This window comes from Leuciscus leuciscus (genome assembly GCF_965113295.1).
Source record: "Leuciscus leuciscus genome assembly, chromosome: 10".
NCBI lineage: Eukaryota > Metazoa > Chordata > Actinopteri > Cypriniformes > Leuciscidae > Leuciscus > Leuciscus leuciscus.
In genome coordinates, this window is record NC_138734.1 from 2057191 (window position 1) to 2073420 (window position 16230).

Sequence of the window (16230 nt, forward strand, 5' to 3'; positions counted from 1 at the left end):
CATACTGTACTTCTGCAGGTTCTGGACACTATAAGCTACTGTGTTCTCTGTGGTCTACAGTAAGGCCTGTCTGTCTCCTATGGCAGTATAGATGTTTGGACAGCAGTGAGTGGTGTGCAGTTAGTGTGTGTCTGCTTATGCATGCCTAAAAATAAACACATCCCAATACGCTCACAGTAGAGTTGTGTGTGTTTCCGTTCTGAGAGGAGAAGTGATGGTTCAGGACTTCATATGAAACTTAATGGCTGTCGAAGCGATCCAGAGCCGATAGGGGCAATTAGTGGAGGATAATGGCTCGTGATACCTATAGTGCACTAAAATATTGATTTAATTCCCATCCTATATATTCCCCTTAACCATTTGCTGTCACTATAAAAATATCTCTCATCCTGGCAGGGTGAACATAGAGCTGCAAATGCTGAAACAGTGGAGTCGAGGGAAGGAGAGGGTGGAGGTTTACAGTGTGTGTGTGTGTGTGTGTGTGTGTGTGTGTGTGTGTGTGTGTGTGTGTGTGTGTGTGCCTGAGGAGGACTGTGCTCTCTATCAGTGCTGAGAAACACTGGAAGCGGATGTTCAGAGACGTGAGTGGCGTAATAAAGAAGAAGAACCAGTCAGGGACGATTCCAGACCTTCACAATGCCTAATTCATTCTTAATGTGAACTGAAACCAATCACAAGTCAACTATTGGGCTTTAAGGGCAATGTTTGCACTGGAAAAACAAAACAAAATAGCGTTTATTATTGCCATGGTGCTTATTACACATGAAGCAAACAAAATATGAGAAGGAACCCAAGACCCTGAAGGAGCCGTTGATCTGAACGCACTGTTTGTCCAGAGCGTCCCTTTACAAAACACCAGTTCACTTTCTTTATCAGGCTGAGGAGAAATAGTCTGAACGGCTTAAAGACAACATCAACATGTGTGAATGAATGAATGAATGAATGAATGAATGAATGAATGAATGAATAAATAAATACATTTTCATATTATTATTTATTGATTTCATTTTAAAATATAAATAAATACATACAAATACAGGTTTTTATAAAGATTTCATAATAGTAATTAATAATAATAATAACAACAATAATAATCATCATTATAATTAATTACTATTATTGATTTATTTTTAAACTTTTTAAATGAATATTTTCTGGTTTACTAAAGGTTTAATAATAATAATAATAACAATAATTATTATTATTGGTTTATTTTTTGTTATTATTATTTAAATTTTTATTGATTTGTTTGTTTTTGAAACTTTTTAAATAAATAAATATTTTTTCCAGTTTCATTAAATGTAATGTTAAATAAATAAATTCCCGTTTCATAAAGTTAATCTCGTAACTAAATGCTGATCATTTACGTTCAAGCCAATATTGTTTCCTGCGAGTATTATATGTTTCACCTGAAGATGCATCACATATATGGAAGATAAATGTGTCTTGAACAGAAAAACTTGGGCCAGAACTAGCGAGTATTAACTAGTTTCCAGAAATCTCAGGCATGTTTCCACAGGACACGACCCAGCGGCCGGTGCGAATCGATTAGTTCTGTTTGTCAGACGAGTTTTTGGAGGACATCAGAATGAGAACATCAGTTTACCGTGGTGTCGTCGCGCTGCATCTACTGTAGACAGCATCTCTGATTATAATGCTTTTATTTGCTTTTGTCACGTTTCAGTTCTGAAATGAAAGCCAGCATAGACACTTTCCACACAGAAAACATACATCTGTCTTGTAAATGAAAATGTTTTTTTCCCTCCGTGAACTACTGTAGAAGCCATTGGCCTTATTGTTCTTGCATTATTAATGGTTGTTCTGACATGGATCCCCCAAAGGTGGGGCGGAAGGAGGGAAAGAGGAGGGCGAAGCGATAGAGAGAGAAGAGGACGAGACAGTAGATCAATGACGACTAATGAACACGCCTGGAGTTTCGCGTGACACAGGTCGCACTCCTCCAAGCTCTCTCGCCTCTCCTCTGTTTCTGAGTTACGTAACCAGCCTGAGGGCTCAATTAAGAGCCATAGATTACCCACAATGCAAAGGCAGGAGACGTGCTATAGCTGGTTTTCTGTCCGTCTACTCATACACATCAACACAGGCTTTCTAAAGCAGATTGTGCTGTGAGAGTTTCATATACACACACAAATCATGTCTGTGTTTGTACAGGTGAATCTGTCAAAACCTCTCAGACCATGTCAGGATCCTACTGAACCGTCATATATTTAATTTAAACAAATATATCATATTCAAGTCACAGCGCTTTATTCAAAACAAACTGTGTCAAAGCAGCTTCACAGTAATAAACAGAAAATAACAGATAATAAACAGTTAATGCTGTAAAATTAATCAATTATGAAAAATTCAATTGCAGATATTAAGCAGCCCTAAAAGACAATAGTGTCATTATTAGCATTATTAGCATTATTAGGCTCAATTCAGTTCTCCAATAGTCAGTCAAATCAATAATATTACTGAATATTAACAGGCTTTTTAATCCTACTGACATTACCTTAAAGAGAAAATAAAACATTGATTATTAATCTTGCAAAAGTATTTTTACACATTGGTAGTGTTTGTTGTAGGGCCTTTAATATATTCTATTTAAATAACACATTTCATTGCATTACAGTAACACGAATGTAATTAAAATTACCATTTAGAATAATGGAGATAATGGAAATCAAGTAAATGGATGCATTACTGTAATGACGATTTTGGGGGAAAATGTGCTCAGTCGTCATTAAAATCATTTCAAAAAGGCAAAAAAAAAAAAAAAAGAAAAAAAGAAGATAACTCTGAACTCTTTCCTCTGCCATTAACAGAGTTTTTTTGTTGTTCAAAATGTTGCTTTTTTCATGAACCTTGCCCACATTCAAGTGCTGATGGAAGAAATAATAATGTTTGTTTAAAAGCAGAGGCTCTGTTCTTTCATTTGATAAACTGATGTTCAGATATTCATACAACAAAATATTCTAGTGGCCTTGAAAGTTTTGTGGAATAATCAAACCTGCTGGAACTGGGGAAAGAGTTAAGTCTATCATCCAAATGAAAAACTGCATTATCATATTTTTCCTATAGCTGTGGGATGAACAAGTGAACGCAACGAGTCTACACTTATTCAAGCAAGAGTCAACTATAGAATACGGCTGGATCTGAACCAAAACATTATTGTTTTACTGATTAAAATGAGCAGAAAACCTGATGATCGACTGCAATCACAGATTCCCCCGTGTAGTGCTAGCGGGGCATGCCCTGGTAACCCAGTTGAAATTCAAGTTGAATTTGCTCAGCGAGTTACTCTGGCGTCGAGTAATGATGCTCCTTAAATATGCTCTTGTATCTGAGCTGCACCAATCACATCAGGTTATCTGATATAGGCGGGCCAGAGGCGAGCTGCACCAATCACATCGGGTTATCTGATATAGGCGGGCCAGAGGCGAGCTGCACCAATCACATCGGGTTATCTGATATAGGCAGGCCAGAGGCGAGCTGCACCAATCACATCAGGTTATCTGATATAGGCGGGCCAGAGGCGAGCTGCACCAATCACATCAGGTTATCTGATATAGGCGGGCCAGAGGCGAGCTGCACCAATCACATCGGGTTATCTGATATAGGCGGGCCAGAGGCGAGCTGCACCAATCACATCAGGTTATCTGATATAGGCGGGCCAGAGGCGAGCTGCACCAATCACATCGGGTTATCTGATATAGGCGGGCCAGAGGCGAGCTGCACCAATCACAGCGGGTTATCTGATATAGGCGGGCCAGAGGCGAGCTGCACCAATCACAGCGGGTTATCTGATATAGGCGGGCCAGAGGCGAGATGACGACAGCGCTGTGACGTCGAAGTCATTAGTAAACATTGCAAGATGGCTATGGATGAACACCAGCTGTTTGAAACGGCTTTGGCCGCTACAATGAACGAGTTAGACTTGCTTTTTATCTAAAACAGGAACAGAAGACGCCGCTCGAATCCTTCCTTTGCAAGAAGAGCGTTTCTGCTGTTTTGCCGACCGGATACGGCGAGAGTCTAATCTACCAGTTAGCTCCGCTGCTAGCTAAGCGATAACCTGTTGTGATTGGTCGTAGTGTTATCCAATTGCGTGCAGTGAGATTTTCAAATGCACGCTTGGTGCCGCCCCTCGATCTGGTCGAGCTTCATTAGTCGACGCCAGACCATTAATCTTTCAGATTTAGATCTGGATTTCCAGGCTAATCGGGGCATGTTGTCACAAAAAAGCTGTGTAATAACAGTGCTCAGAATGAAACTCATAAGTCTTTAAAAATGTTAAAAGTCTTTAAAGAAAAACTATTGTTAATGTTCCTCTACTTTGGTGGTGCAGTGCGCTGGCCTGGAATGCTCTTCTGCATGTGCTGTAAAGCTGGACGGCTCGTTTTCCCCCATCATTCTGTCAGGGCCGTGAAATGGTCAACAGCTCTGAGCCTCGGGCTCTTTCTGTCAGCAACACTAAATATCTTCACACAGTGTCCCTGCAGAGTCTCTCTGTCTGTTAAACCGTCTCCTAGAACACACACACACACACACACACACACACACACACACACACACACACACACACACGTCAGGTCCGATGGGAGCCGCCGGCTTCTTCTGCTTGTCTGTTAAACTATTGCTTCATTCACATGAGCACACACATACGCTCCACACTTCTCATCAGTCCCGGCTGGAAGTTGGCCTGAATGTTTTAGTTGTCACATGATTTATTAAATTGTTTTCCTGTGTAATTCATTTGCTTGGGTGTAAATCATTCAGCAGTGCTAAATATACCTGTGTTTACTCTTGTATTCAGTTTAGTAAAAGTTAAAGCCAGAGCGTGTACAAACAGACCTGGGTCTCTCAACTGAACATGGTTTCTGATTCTTCTGGGTGTTTCTGAGATATAATTACTCTGATGAATTATTGAAACTGGTGATTCTGTTTGGACTCTTCACATTAGAGTCATTCGATTTGGAAAATCCTTTTACTGCGTCACATTCAGTACAGACTCGAGGTCTTCAAGATTTAGTTCATCGGCACGTTTCCAATGGGGTAAATTGTGCCGTAGATGCACGTATGAAACCGTATGAGTTTCTGTTTGACTTGATGCGCCTCAAAGAATCTATGACTCAAGTGAATCATATACAAGTGAATCATATACAAGTGAATCATGTACTCGGATGAATGTCTGAAGTGTGCTCTTCAAATAAACGAGTGTAAAACCTAGATGTCATTTCACTGGGACTGTGTGTTGTTTCTAACAGCTCAATAATCTGCAGTATTGGTGTCTGATATCCAGCAGAGACTCTGAGGCCAGTGCTCTCAACTAAAGCTGAGCTCAGACTACACGATCTGCTTGTGTTTCACTATAGTCACAGTGTCAGACTGTGTGATTTTGACTCCTAAATTCTTGTTGTGGACAAGAAGCATGTCAGATTACAAGTTGCTTTTACACGTGTATTTAATGCGTGATGTCATCGAGAAGGCAGAACGATCAGCTGATCTTATGTAGCTCCGCCCCTTTTCAGCGCTGTGCTCGTTGTCTTTTGTCTTCCGGTCTGTATTTTCACAGTGATGTTGCGTATTTATGAATGAACGGCTCGTTTAAAAAATCTTCCCGGTCGACTGACATTTGTTAAGACATCTGCTTTAAACATTACAATCCTCATGATAACTTTTGTTTACTTTACATTAAGTAAATCCACTTCAAAAGCTAATTACTCCTCGACAGCGATGCCATAAATATACGAGCGACCGTAAAAAAGGAAATTCAAAGACAATATTCTAAAGATGGCTGTGCGTTTGTTTCTCTGGCGCATAAGGTTATAGTTCGCCAGCATTTCTCTTTTTTCACTCTGTCATGGTCGTCCCTCAAGGAAACTCATAAAGGCAGGAGTATTGTTGCCATCGCTCCACAAACCTTTTTTCCCACTGCATTATTTCACCTAGCAGCACCAATACCATCATCTCTCTTTCGTTTCGCCATGTTTGAAAGAGCTTCTGTGCTCCTATTGGTCAACGCCACAGATGTGACAGAACCATCATGGAGGACTGAGAAAAAAAGTCCCTCAAGCTCCAGATCTTCTCTATATCAGTGTCAGTGTTCCTGGTTGAGTTAGTTAGTAATGTGTTAAACTGGTGGTTATGGTAAGGGCCGGGGCATTTCCCAAACACACTCGAAGCGCTCGACCAATCACAACACACTGCTCCAGCCAACCAATCAGAGCACAGTGTGCTTTTCAGAAGGAGGGGCTTCATAGAGACAGGAAGTAAACAGAGCGTTACTGACAGACTGGGAAGAGAGGAGCCGCAACAATGGAGAATATGAGGAGAATAATCAACATTCAAGCAGGAAAACCTGTTCTAGACTTTTACTCAACACTAAGACTTTAAAGAAGGCCGTAATAAAAATGATGTGATTATGGGTGGAGGAAGCAGGAACACTTTTTTTTTGTGCAATCAAAGCAGTTTTAATCTAAAATAAATCTAATTGAAATTCATTTCAGAGACTTTGTTTTGGGATCTGCATGGCCACACGAGACGGCACGCCATGACCTTTAAACGTCCCGAGACGATCCCGCCAAATCTGACATGAACACAGCAGTGCTAATGTCTTCTGCGGTCGGACGGCACGTCTCTGTCCTGTAAAACTCATCAGGGAACGCGTGCGACTTTCATTTGCATGGTTTGCGAGACGCTCAGGTTCAGTAAGAAAGCACTCGCTCCTGTCTCCTCCTCGTCCTCATCTGAATCACCCTGCCTTCAGGGCTTTACCAAAGGAGACTCTTCAAACAAGGCTTTGTACTGAAGTAGCGAATCAAGATTAATGCACTTCCACCGCACGACTCGCTCGAAGGGAGAGAGACCTAGTATAATTAACACCACGGGGCCTGGAAGGAGAGTCAGGGGACGGAAATCATACAAAATCATGGAAAACAGAGGGAATGAGGATGACACGGCTGATATTTTTCAGCCCGCTCTCTTCTTCCTTGAGTGATGTATTGTTTTGATCGCACAGTCAAAAGCGAGTTTGTTGTAGCCCGGGAGGATCTCGGTTGAGCCGTGTTTACATATCTAATTTCCTTCTGTCGTCATTTTTAGTTGGGAGCAATGTTAATTACGTTTGTTTACACAGGGAAAAAGTAGATGTTCTACTAAAAAAATGTACGCTGAGTCATCATTTACTCACCCTAATATCATGTCAAAACCATTGGTTCTGCGTTGAATTACTTCTCCGTGTTCATTATTCAGTTTAATTTTAGTTTTACTTAATGATAACCCTGAACGAACCCTTTAAGCTTTAAAAAAGGATGTTAAAGCACCATAAAAGTGGTAAAAAAAGGTCATAAGATAACCGGAGTTTTGAAAACTGTAACTGGTTCGGTGGGAAAAGACGACTTTAAAGAATGATTTGTCATTTTTTCTCTTGAACTCTTAAGGCCCACATATACTCACGGAGAAGTAATTTTTCGTTCTTCGCTTAGGGGTTTTAACAAAGTTTAAAATATCTTGTTAACGAACATCCCAGTGCCGAGAGCGGTGTTTAGATGAAGATGTAAATATGTGCTGCACTTTCCTCTCAATCACAAACTAAACACAACAAACATGACAGAGGTGAGAAAACAGCCGTTCAGAAAGCATGTAATCTCAGCGATGTGCATGTGTGCAGTCGTGCCACATTTATCATTATATAATAGATTGCTTTAAAGCAGCAACTTTACAGTATTAAACATCTGTTTTAATTAGAATTACAGCTTCAGTTTCTACTATAAAGCGTCTCTCCAGTGTGTTCATGTTTGTACTCGCGTCTGAACCTCGACAGACTGAACAGGAGAAATGAACCAGAGAAGATTTAAACCTCAAAGAAGGCGGAGCCTCAGAGCCACGCCCACCTATTACATCATCACCTCGGACCAATGATGGTAGTAGGAAGGCATTTATCAGCCTGATTCATTTTGGCTTGATTTTGTTCGAAATAATGTCACACCAGTTCGTTCTTCGATTTCGCTACAAGTATATCGAGGCCTTTATGAAGACTTTAATGTGTAGTTATGATATGGCTTCAGAAAACTTAGAATTTAGTGCACAAGTCGCCACTTTTATGGTGCTTTTGCGTGGTTTTTAGACTTCAACGATGGATAGGTGAATCTTACTGGGGATTTCACTTTTCTATAAGATTTGTGATATTTTGCTTTTCATTTATGACCAGATTTGCAAAAGTTGTGCAGCCAATCGATAACTTCACGTCATCCAGCAGTCGATCGATCACTACGACCAACAATAATGCCATACAATCACTGCATAACTTCAAGCATCATCGCAGAAACTCTCTAAGAGTCGATTGATAGGAGGATATTCCTGAAGATGCTCCTTTGTGAACGGATTGCATGTTTCATATTCTAGCAGGACGAGCTTTCAGATCTCGATCACCAGATGCACAGTAGAGTTTACTCTCGACACTGAGACTCACACGAGTTACACGGTTTCACGCTGATTTCAAAAGCCCAGTTTAATTTGGTTGCTCTCAAAGAAATGCATGGCGTAAAGTGATGATTCAGCAAGTTAACTGTGTAAAAACTTTTACATCCACCTCAACATATTTACATATTCATATAGGCTATTCTTCAAAATATGGTGTGTGTGTGTGTGTGTGGTGTGTGTGTGTGTGTGTGTGTGTGTGTGTGTGTGTGTGTGTGTGTGTGTAATGGGTAGGTTTAGGGGTCGGCTTAGTATGTGTGTGTGTGTGTGTGTGTGTGTAATGGGTAGGTTTAGGGGTCGGCTTAGTGTGTGTGTGTGTGTGTGTGTGTGTGTGTGTGTGTGTGTGTGTGTTTATAATGGGTAGGTTTAGGGGTCGGCTTAGTATGTGTGTGTGTGTGTGTGTGTGTGTGTGTGTGTGTGTGTGTGTGTGTGTGTGTGTGTGTGTGTGTGTGTGTGTGTGTGTGTGTGTGTGTGTGTGTGTGTGTGTGTGTGTGTGTGTGTGTCTCGCTCGGCTGATTCCCTTCGTTCCACGAATTGCATTTTCTTCATCACAGCGATCATTGACACTGGAGTGAGAAGAACAGAGGGAAGGTGTTCACTACACTGTAAATATATAAATAAGTATAGAAAGTTTCCCAGGGACAGGAATGAAATATGGCATTCCCATTTCAATGCAAATGAAGGAGAGGATGAATGTTGCTGTGGATTTACAGAGCTTCATCACAATGAGAGCGTCACACCAGTGTTTCTCTGCGCTCGACACACACTCCTACAGGCCGAGGAAATGAAACTGTCTGTCAGCAGAACCCAGGACTCTCCTCGCTCTTATCGCTGGGTTTGCATTGCGTTCGGATGTTTATTGAGCGTTGCGCTTCTTTTAATGAAAGCATGACGGTCAGCGTGAAGCGAACGCCTCCTCAGAGGAACGTTCTGAGGTTGATCATTTGTCCCACAGCCTGATCAATTCTTCTCATTATTTGTCTCCTATTTGTCTCGCCACATTATCGCAGCGCTAAATCAAGTCGCTTCTGTTTAGACGTTTGCAATCTGCCTCGTTCATTTCCGAATGGAGACGTGTGGGTTCTGGAAATTGCACAGGTGTGAAAATATTGTGTTGCGTTCATTTGTATGATCGATTACAGGAGGTTTCTGTGGGCCTTGGAGACACGAGACGGAAGCTGGAGTGAGTTCTTCCTCTCCTCTCTCAGTGTTGTGGAAGCGTATGAGCGTCCCTCGGGTTCGCCGTGTCCTTTCAGCAATCAGTCTTACTTCATTTTCATTCGTTCACAAATTCTCTTTGTCAGACTTGTGCATTTGGAGCCTGTACTGGCAAGAGAGGTTTGTTTGTCACGAGCACTTTCTGTGATTTAATGCAGAGTACTGAATCAAGTAGCAGTTTAAATATATCTATATATATATTAGTGCTGTCAGTTAAACCCATTTTAACTGCGTACATTTTTTTAGCGCGAGATTAACATTCTTTTTGGCCTAGCAAACTTTGTCGTTTTTTTTCACATGCCGTTGCAACTAATAACGTTAGAACTACAACACCACACCGGATCTAGCTAGACCGGACACAGAACGACAGGCACGCCACACACACTTAGGCTTGCGAGCCGGCCGAAGAGTAGTAGGCGAACGTTACGTTTGAGTGGATGTCGAACGCGAGACGCCGAAATGGATGCCAATAAGATTCTGAATGGAAAGTTTACTTTTAAAAAGTTGCCAAATGGTTTCATTGACAAGACCAACGTGATCTGTGTGTTTTGTCGTCGTGAACTGAGCGATCATCGCAGCGCGTCCAGTCTGAAACACCACTGGATGGCCAAGCACACACACAGCCGATGCGAACTCTCTGATGCCATTATTTGCTCCGAGTGAGAATGTTAGTGTGAAACTGAACACTACAGTATACGCCAATGTTGTTTTCAATAAAAAAACATCACACAATGCAAGCCGATCCTCTTTTCCATGTTGATGAGAGCATTAAAATGAGAAAAAAAAGAATGGGACAAAAAGAAATCAAGGGACATTTAGAATAGATAAAAATGTGAGATTAATTGCGAGTTAACTATGACATTAGTGTGATTAATCGCGATTAAATATTTTAATCGTTTGACAGCACTCTTTTTTTTTCTTTTTTTATATATATATATATATAAAACAAATTTTATTTCAGCCATTAAGTCAACATTGTTGAAGTACTAAAATAACAAAATAAACCAAAACTTAATAAAAACAGACTGTTTTGTAGACTGAAACACTACAAATGTAATTTAATTAAAAAATTAGAAAAACCATGTATACCAATACAAATAACAATGGTGAGAAGAATGCATTTATCTGCACTCTAATTTTCTTTTTTTCTGTAGTATGTTTTAAAAGAAAATACTATTTCTGTATTTATACGTCAAAATGTCATGTTTAATTCATTGTTTCAGTACTCGCCACTTTGTGTTACAGTACTCGCCACTTTGTGTTTCAGTACTCGCCACTTTGTGTTACAGTACTCGCCACTTTGTTTTTCAGTACTCGCCACTTTGTTTTTCAGTACTCGCCACTTTGTGTTTCAGTACTCGCCACTTTGTTTTTCAGTACTCGCCACTTTGTGTTTCAGTACTCGCCACCTTGTGTTTCAGTACTCGCCACTTTGTGTTTCAGTACTCGCCACTTTGTGTTTCAGTACTCGCCACTTTGTGTTTCAGTACTCGCCACTTTGTGTTTCAGTACTCGCCACTTTGTTTTTCAGTACTCACCACTTTGTGTTTCAGTACTCGCCACTTTGTTTTTCAGTACTCACCACTTTGTGTTTCAGTACTCGCCACTTTGTTTTTCAGTACTCACCACTTTGTGTTTCAGTACTCGCCACTTTGTTTTTCAGTACTCACCACTTTGTGTTTCAGTACTCGCCACTTTGTTTTTCAGTACTCACCACTTTGTGTTTCAGTACTCGCCACTTTGTTTTTCAGTACTCACCACTTTGTGTTTCAGTACTCACCACTTTGTTTTTCAGTACTCGCCACTTTGTGTTTCAGTACTCGCCACTTTGTGTTTCAGTACTCGCCACTTTGTGTTTCAGTACTCGCCACTTTGTGTTTCAGTGCTCGCCACTTTGTGTTTCAGTACTCGCCACTTTGTGTTTCAGTACTCGCCACTTTGTTTTTCAGTACTCGCCACTTTGTGTTTCAGTACTCGCCACTTTGTGTTTCAGTGCTCGCCACTTTGTGTTTCAGTACTCGCCACTTTGTTTTTCAGTACTCGCCACTTTGTGTTTCAGTACTCGCCACTTTGTGTTTCAGTACTCGCCACTTTGTGTTTCAGTACTCGCCACTTTGTGTTTCAGTACTCGCCACCTTGTGTTTCAGTACTCGCCACTTTGTGTTTCAGTACTCACCACTTTGTGTTTCAGTGCTCGCCACTTTGTGTTTCAGTACTCGCCACTTTGTGTTTCAGTACTCGCCACTTTGTGTTTCAGTACTCGCCACTTTGTGTTTCTGTACTCGCCACCTTGTAAAGGTAAAGTGTAATTTCTGCATTACTAGCGTTACATTATTTTAACTCTTTCCCTGTTAGCTTTTTTTTTTTTTTTTTTTGCCAAAAGTTGATAAATGATGGACAATCCCGTCACTGGCGGAGAAAGAGTTAAATCAATAAAAGCCTTGCATTGCATTCGAGGTATACATTCTCATCAGTCCGTACATTCCCTGGGAATCAAACCCATGGCCTTGGCGTTGCTAGCACTGCGATCTACTGTTCAACACACAGGAATGCCTTTAGAAGCAGCAAAATGTGCAAATAAAAACAAAAATGTGCTTATAAAATGTGTCTGGCAGTCCCCTCTGTGTTCACGTGGAGAATGACACACTCCGGCTCTGTGAGTCTGCGTTCAGATCAGGGAAATGCACAGAAACGACAGCGAGACTTCATGTCGCCTGCGAACACTGATCACGCAGAGGATCCGGAAGGGAAAGTCGGGAATCTCTCAAGGCGCTCCGGTTGACTTGAGCTTGGATGACAGAGTTACTGCCTCATGCATGAGCTTCACTCAATATTTTCCCTTTGACCGCCATCAGATCAAGTCAAATCAACCTCAGAATGAGCAGTATGGGCTTGACAAGTCAAAGAGGAGAGTTTCAGGGAAGCAAATGACTTCCGAAACGCATTTATTTGAACAGACTGCGTTGTGTTCGGAAGATCTGAGCAGGTCATGTTACGCTGTTCAGCCGCTGATCTCGTTTCAAATAAGTTATTTCTGACTCACAACATGGGAATTAAATGTGGAATGTTGCCATAATGATTGACTTGGAGTGAAATATCATGTGAAACATCGTCCATTTCGTGCAGATTCACTGCCAAACGTGAGCTCTTTTGTGGCACACGTTCATTTTGTATTCTTAAACCAATGCATTTTTATAGCCCTAAACATGAGGTTTGCTTGAATGCGCCGAAATAAAGCACATTTTCAGAATCAGACACTGTGACTGTGTTCAGCGTAACCCTAAACTTTTGCTCAAGGATCCATTTTGTATGGAAAATCTTTCTGTTTGCTCAGTCTCAACACACACCGCAGGTACATGGCTGATTGCCTCTAATTATGTATCTAAACGAACCAACTTCATTCTCCAGCCTGCAATATTGGTTTTCCTCAAATCTTAAAGTTGCAGGGCCTTGTGTGTGACATAATTAAGTTCTGTCCAAGTTAATTCTCTGGCAGGTTTAATGATGCATTTAAAGCTATTCCTCTAGCAGCATTAGCGCTCCTCAGGGAATGAAGTGCAGCTGAGTGCATTAAAAGTTTGGCCGTACCTGCTGTAATGGTTTCGGGATTGCTGATTGGATAAGATTGGAGCACTGGTGCGTAATGAAAGCCATCTAAGCCTTTGGTCTTTTAAAGGTGTCTCGTTGTGACGGGAATGCCGAGATGTTGTGGACTTCTGTTTATGGCGTCCAGTCGCTTCACCAGAGCATCTCCAGGTTTTGTTTTCTTGAGTGACACAAACTTTGCCTTTGAAGAGAAACACAACACAAGCCATTCTGAAGAGCGTTCAACTTCATCGAGTGGACGAGGGAAGTGTATTAGGACATTTAACCGCATAATACTCGTAGCTACCGGCTGGCTGTGTTTTACCCAGTTATAGTTTATTGTAATGTTAAATTTCGTGAATAGGATATAGGAATAAAAAACACAGTGAGTATTGAATCCACCAGTAGTGGGCGTTTGTGCAAAGTAAGGAATGATGTGGAAAACTGGACTTAAATTGTCCAGGCCCTGATAGTGGAACTCCTCCAGACTGTTCGTCTTTCCCTCTCTGGTTCTTGTTTCACTTACAATCGACTCTCTACCGCCTCTGGTGCTTTAAACAGGAAATTGCAGCTCTGAATAAAATTCATTATTTGTTTATTTTCATGTTTTGTTTATTTTCAATAAAAAAATATGGACTTTACCATCCCTTGCAAAAATACTGTATACTGTCCTGGAAAATATAGCCTGAACTTTCACACATTTGTCATCTATGGTTATACAGTTATTATTTTTTTATTTTTTTATTATCAATTATTATTATTATAATTTTTTTTTATTATCAATTATTATTTTTATTTAAATTTTAGTTAACATTTTAGTGTTGTTTTTTAAAGCATTTTTATAAGTATTTTTGTTTTTGTTTTTTTAAATATGTTTCTAGTGTTTATTATTTTTATTTCAATTTTAGTTTTAGTTATTTTTGCACAACAAGGTAAACTAAACGAAAATGAGAAATATTGCTTTGGCATCTAACAGAAGTAAAAAATTTATTAAAGATTTTTAAAACTATTTTATTTCAGTTAACAAAGGAAATGGTTTTTTTTACGGTTACATTTTTTATTTGGTTTACTATAATAACCCTGGGTTAAAGAATGATATTACACTATAGGTGTTATTTCAGTGATGTGTTCTTTCCTCTGGTCACTGTGTGTTTCTGAATCAAAACCCAAACATGTAAATCCTGTCATCGTTTACTCATCCTCTCGTCGTTCCAAACCCGTTTGACTTTCATCTATGAAACATAAATGAAGATCAGAATGAAACCTGAGTAGTTTCTATCCCTCCATTGAACTTTCATGCTTAAAATTGTTCATAAATACATCATGAAAGTAATGCATATGAATCTAGCTGTTTAATTAAAGTCTTCTGAAGAGACACAGATTTGTGTTCAGGCTTGTAAACATGATCAGAGCTCATGCATGGAGCAAATATGGTGAATAAAAGCTTGGAAACGTGATATTAACAATATCTTCATTTGTGTTTCGAAGATGAGGGCGAGTAAATGAAGACATCATTTTCATCTGTATCTAAAGAAGCGTCCGAGAGCTGCTGATTCTCCTCTTGTAAAGTGTGTGTTTCTCTGTTTCAGATCTGCGGCCGGCAGTCAGTGAGCGACACGAACACACACACCATTCCTCCGATCCAGCAGCGTTTCATAAGGGATTTCAACTTGGATAGTAGAACTTTACATTTTGACATTTCACTCAGTTTGATTCCTGTGTGCATGAGGGAAGCCGCATGTGGGCCGAAACAGAGCAACGGCCTCGACGATCTCCAAAACCCAACCATGCATTGATTCATACGCAGAATTGGACTGAACTGTAAATGCATAAGAAAACCTCCCTTCATATTCGGCACTCGCTTCTTAATATCATCAAGAGCGATAGCCAGTCCTGGTTTATCTCTTATCCTGGAGGATGTATGGCATGAGATTGTAATTGTATGCAGGACCTGTTAAAGGGAACATCTGATTGAAAAGCATTGGTTCTGACAAGCTCTCGGCTCCAGCTCTGCATTCGGACTGAAGCCCAACGCAACATCTCTGAAATAATAGAAAGTGAGTAGCTTAAGAAAGCATCTCAGACCAGGAAAGCGCTGGTTTTCTCTCCTTCTTTCTCTCCCTAGCTCTTTACCAGCGGTCGTCTAATTAATGCCTGCCCGTGAAGTAGCTTGTAGCTGTCAGCGTCTGCAGAAATCCAATAACTTCAGGGAGCAATTTAGATGGAACAGCCGCTTTAAGCTCCAGCAAACTACAAATGGTGCATATGAGACACGCTGAGATCGCTAGTGTTCACGTCTGTAACTCAAACTGCTGGAATCAGCCGCTGATTGCATTTTAAAACTCGGTTTTTTATATATATATATATCATTTCGTCAGGTACTTTTGAATATTGGATGTATTTGAATTTGAAATGTGCCAAAATAATTGGAGGCTTTATTGCAAATAGCCTATGTTGTGCCTGTCTTTTATTATGTATGTAAATTAAAATGGTTTTCAGTTTTAGAAGTTTCCATGACTGCTTATTAATGGCTACCATTCAAAAGTTTGGAATAATTATGATTTTTTTTTTATGTTTATGAAAGAATCTCTTCTGTTCACCAAGCCTGCATTTATTTGATTAAAAATGACAGTAAAAACTGAAATGTGATTAGATTGTAAACCAGCTGTTTTCTATGTGAATATACACTGAACAAAATTATAAACGCAACACTTTTGTTTTTGCCCCCATTTTTCATGAGCTGAACTCAAAGATCTAAGACTTTTTCTATGCATTTTTCTATCAAGATGCTGATTAGACAGCATGATTATTGCACAGGTGTGCCTTAGGCTGTCCACAATAAAAGGCCTCTCTAAAATGTGCAGTTTTATCACACAGCACAATGCCACAGATGTCGCAAGTTTTGAGGGAGCATGCAATTGGCATGCTGACAGCAGGAATGTC

The 16230-nt window shown here is 40.2% G+C and overlaps 1 protein-coding gene across 1 annotated transcript in view; it reads left to right on the forward strand.

Moving 5' to 3' along the window:
* cd276 (CD276 molecule) overlaps nt 1-15794 on the forward strand; it is a 127866-nt gene extending 112072 nt beyond the window's left edge. Inside the window, exon 8 of the mRNA XM_082182288.1 lies at nt 14877-15794. The gene's annotated coding sequence lies outside the window, so the exon portion shown is untranslated. The remainder of the gene's footprint in view (nt 1-14876) is intronic.
* Nucleotides 15795-16230: the final 436 nt, after the last annotated feature.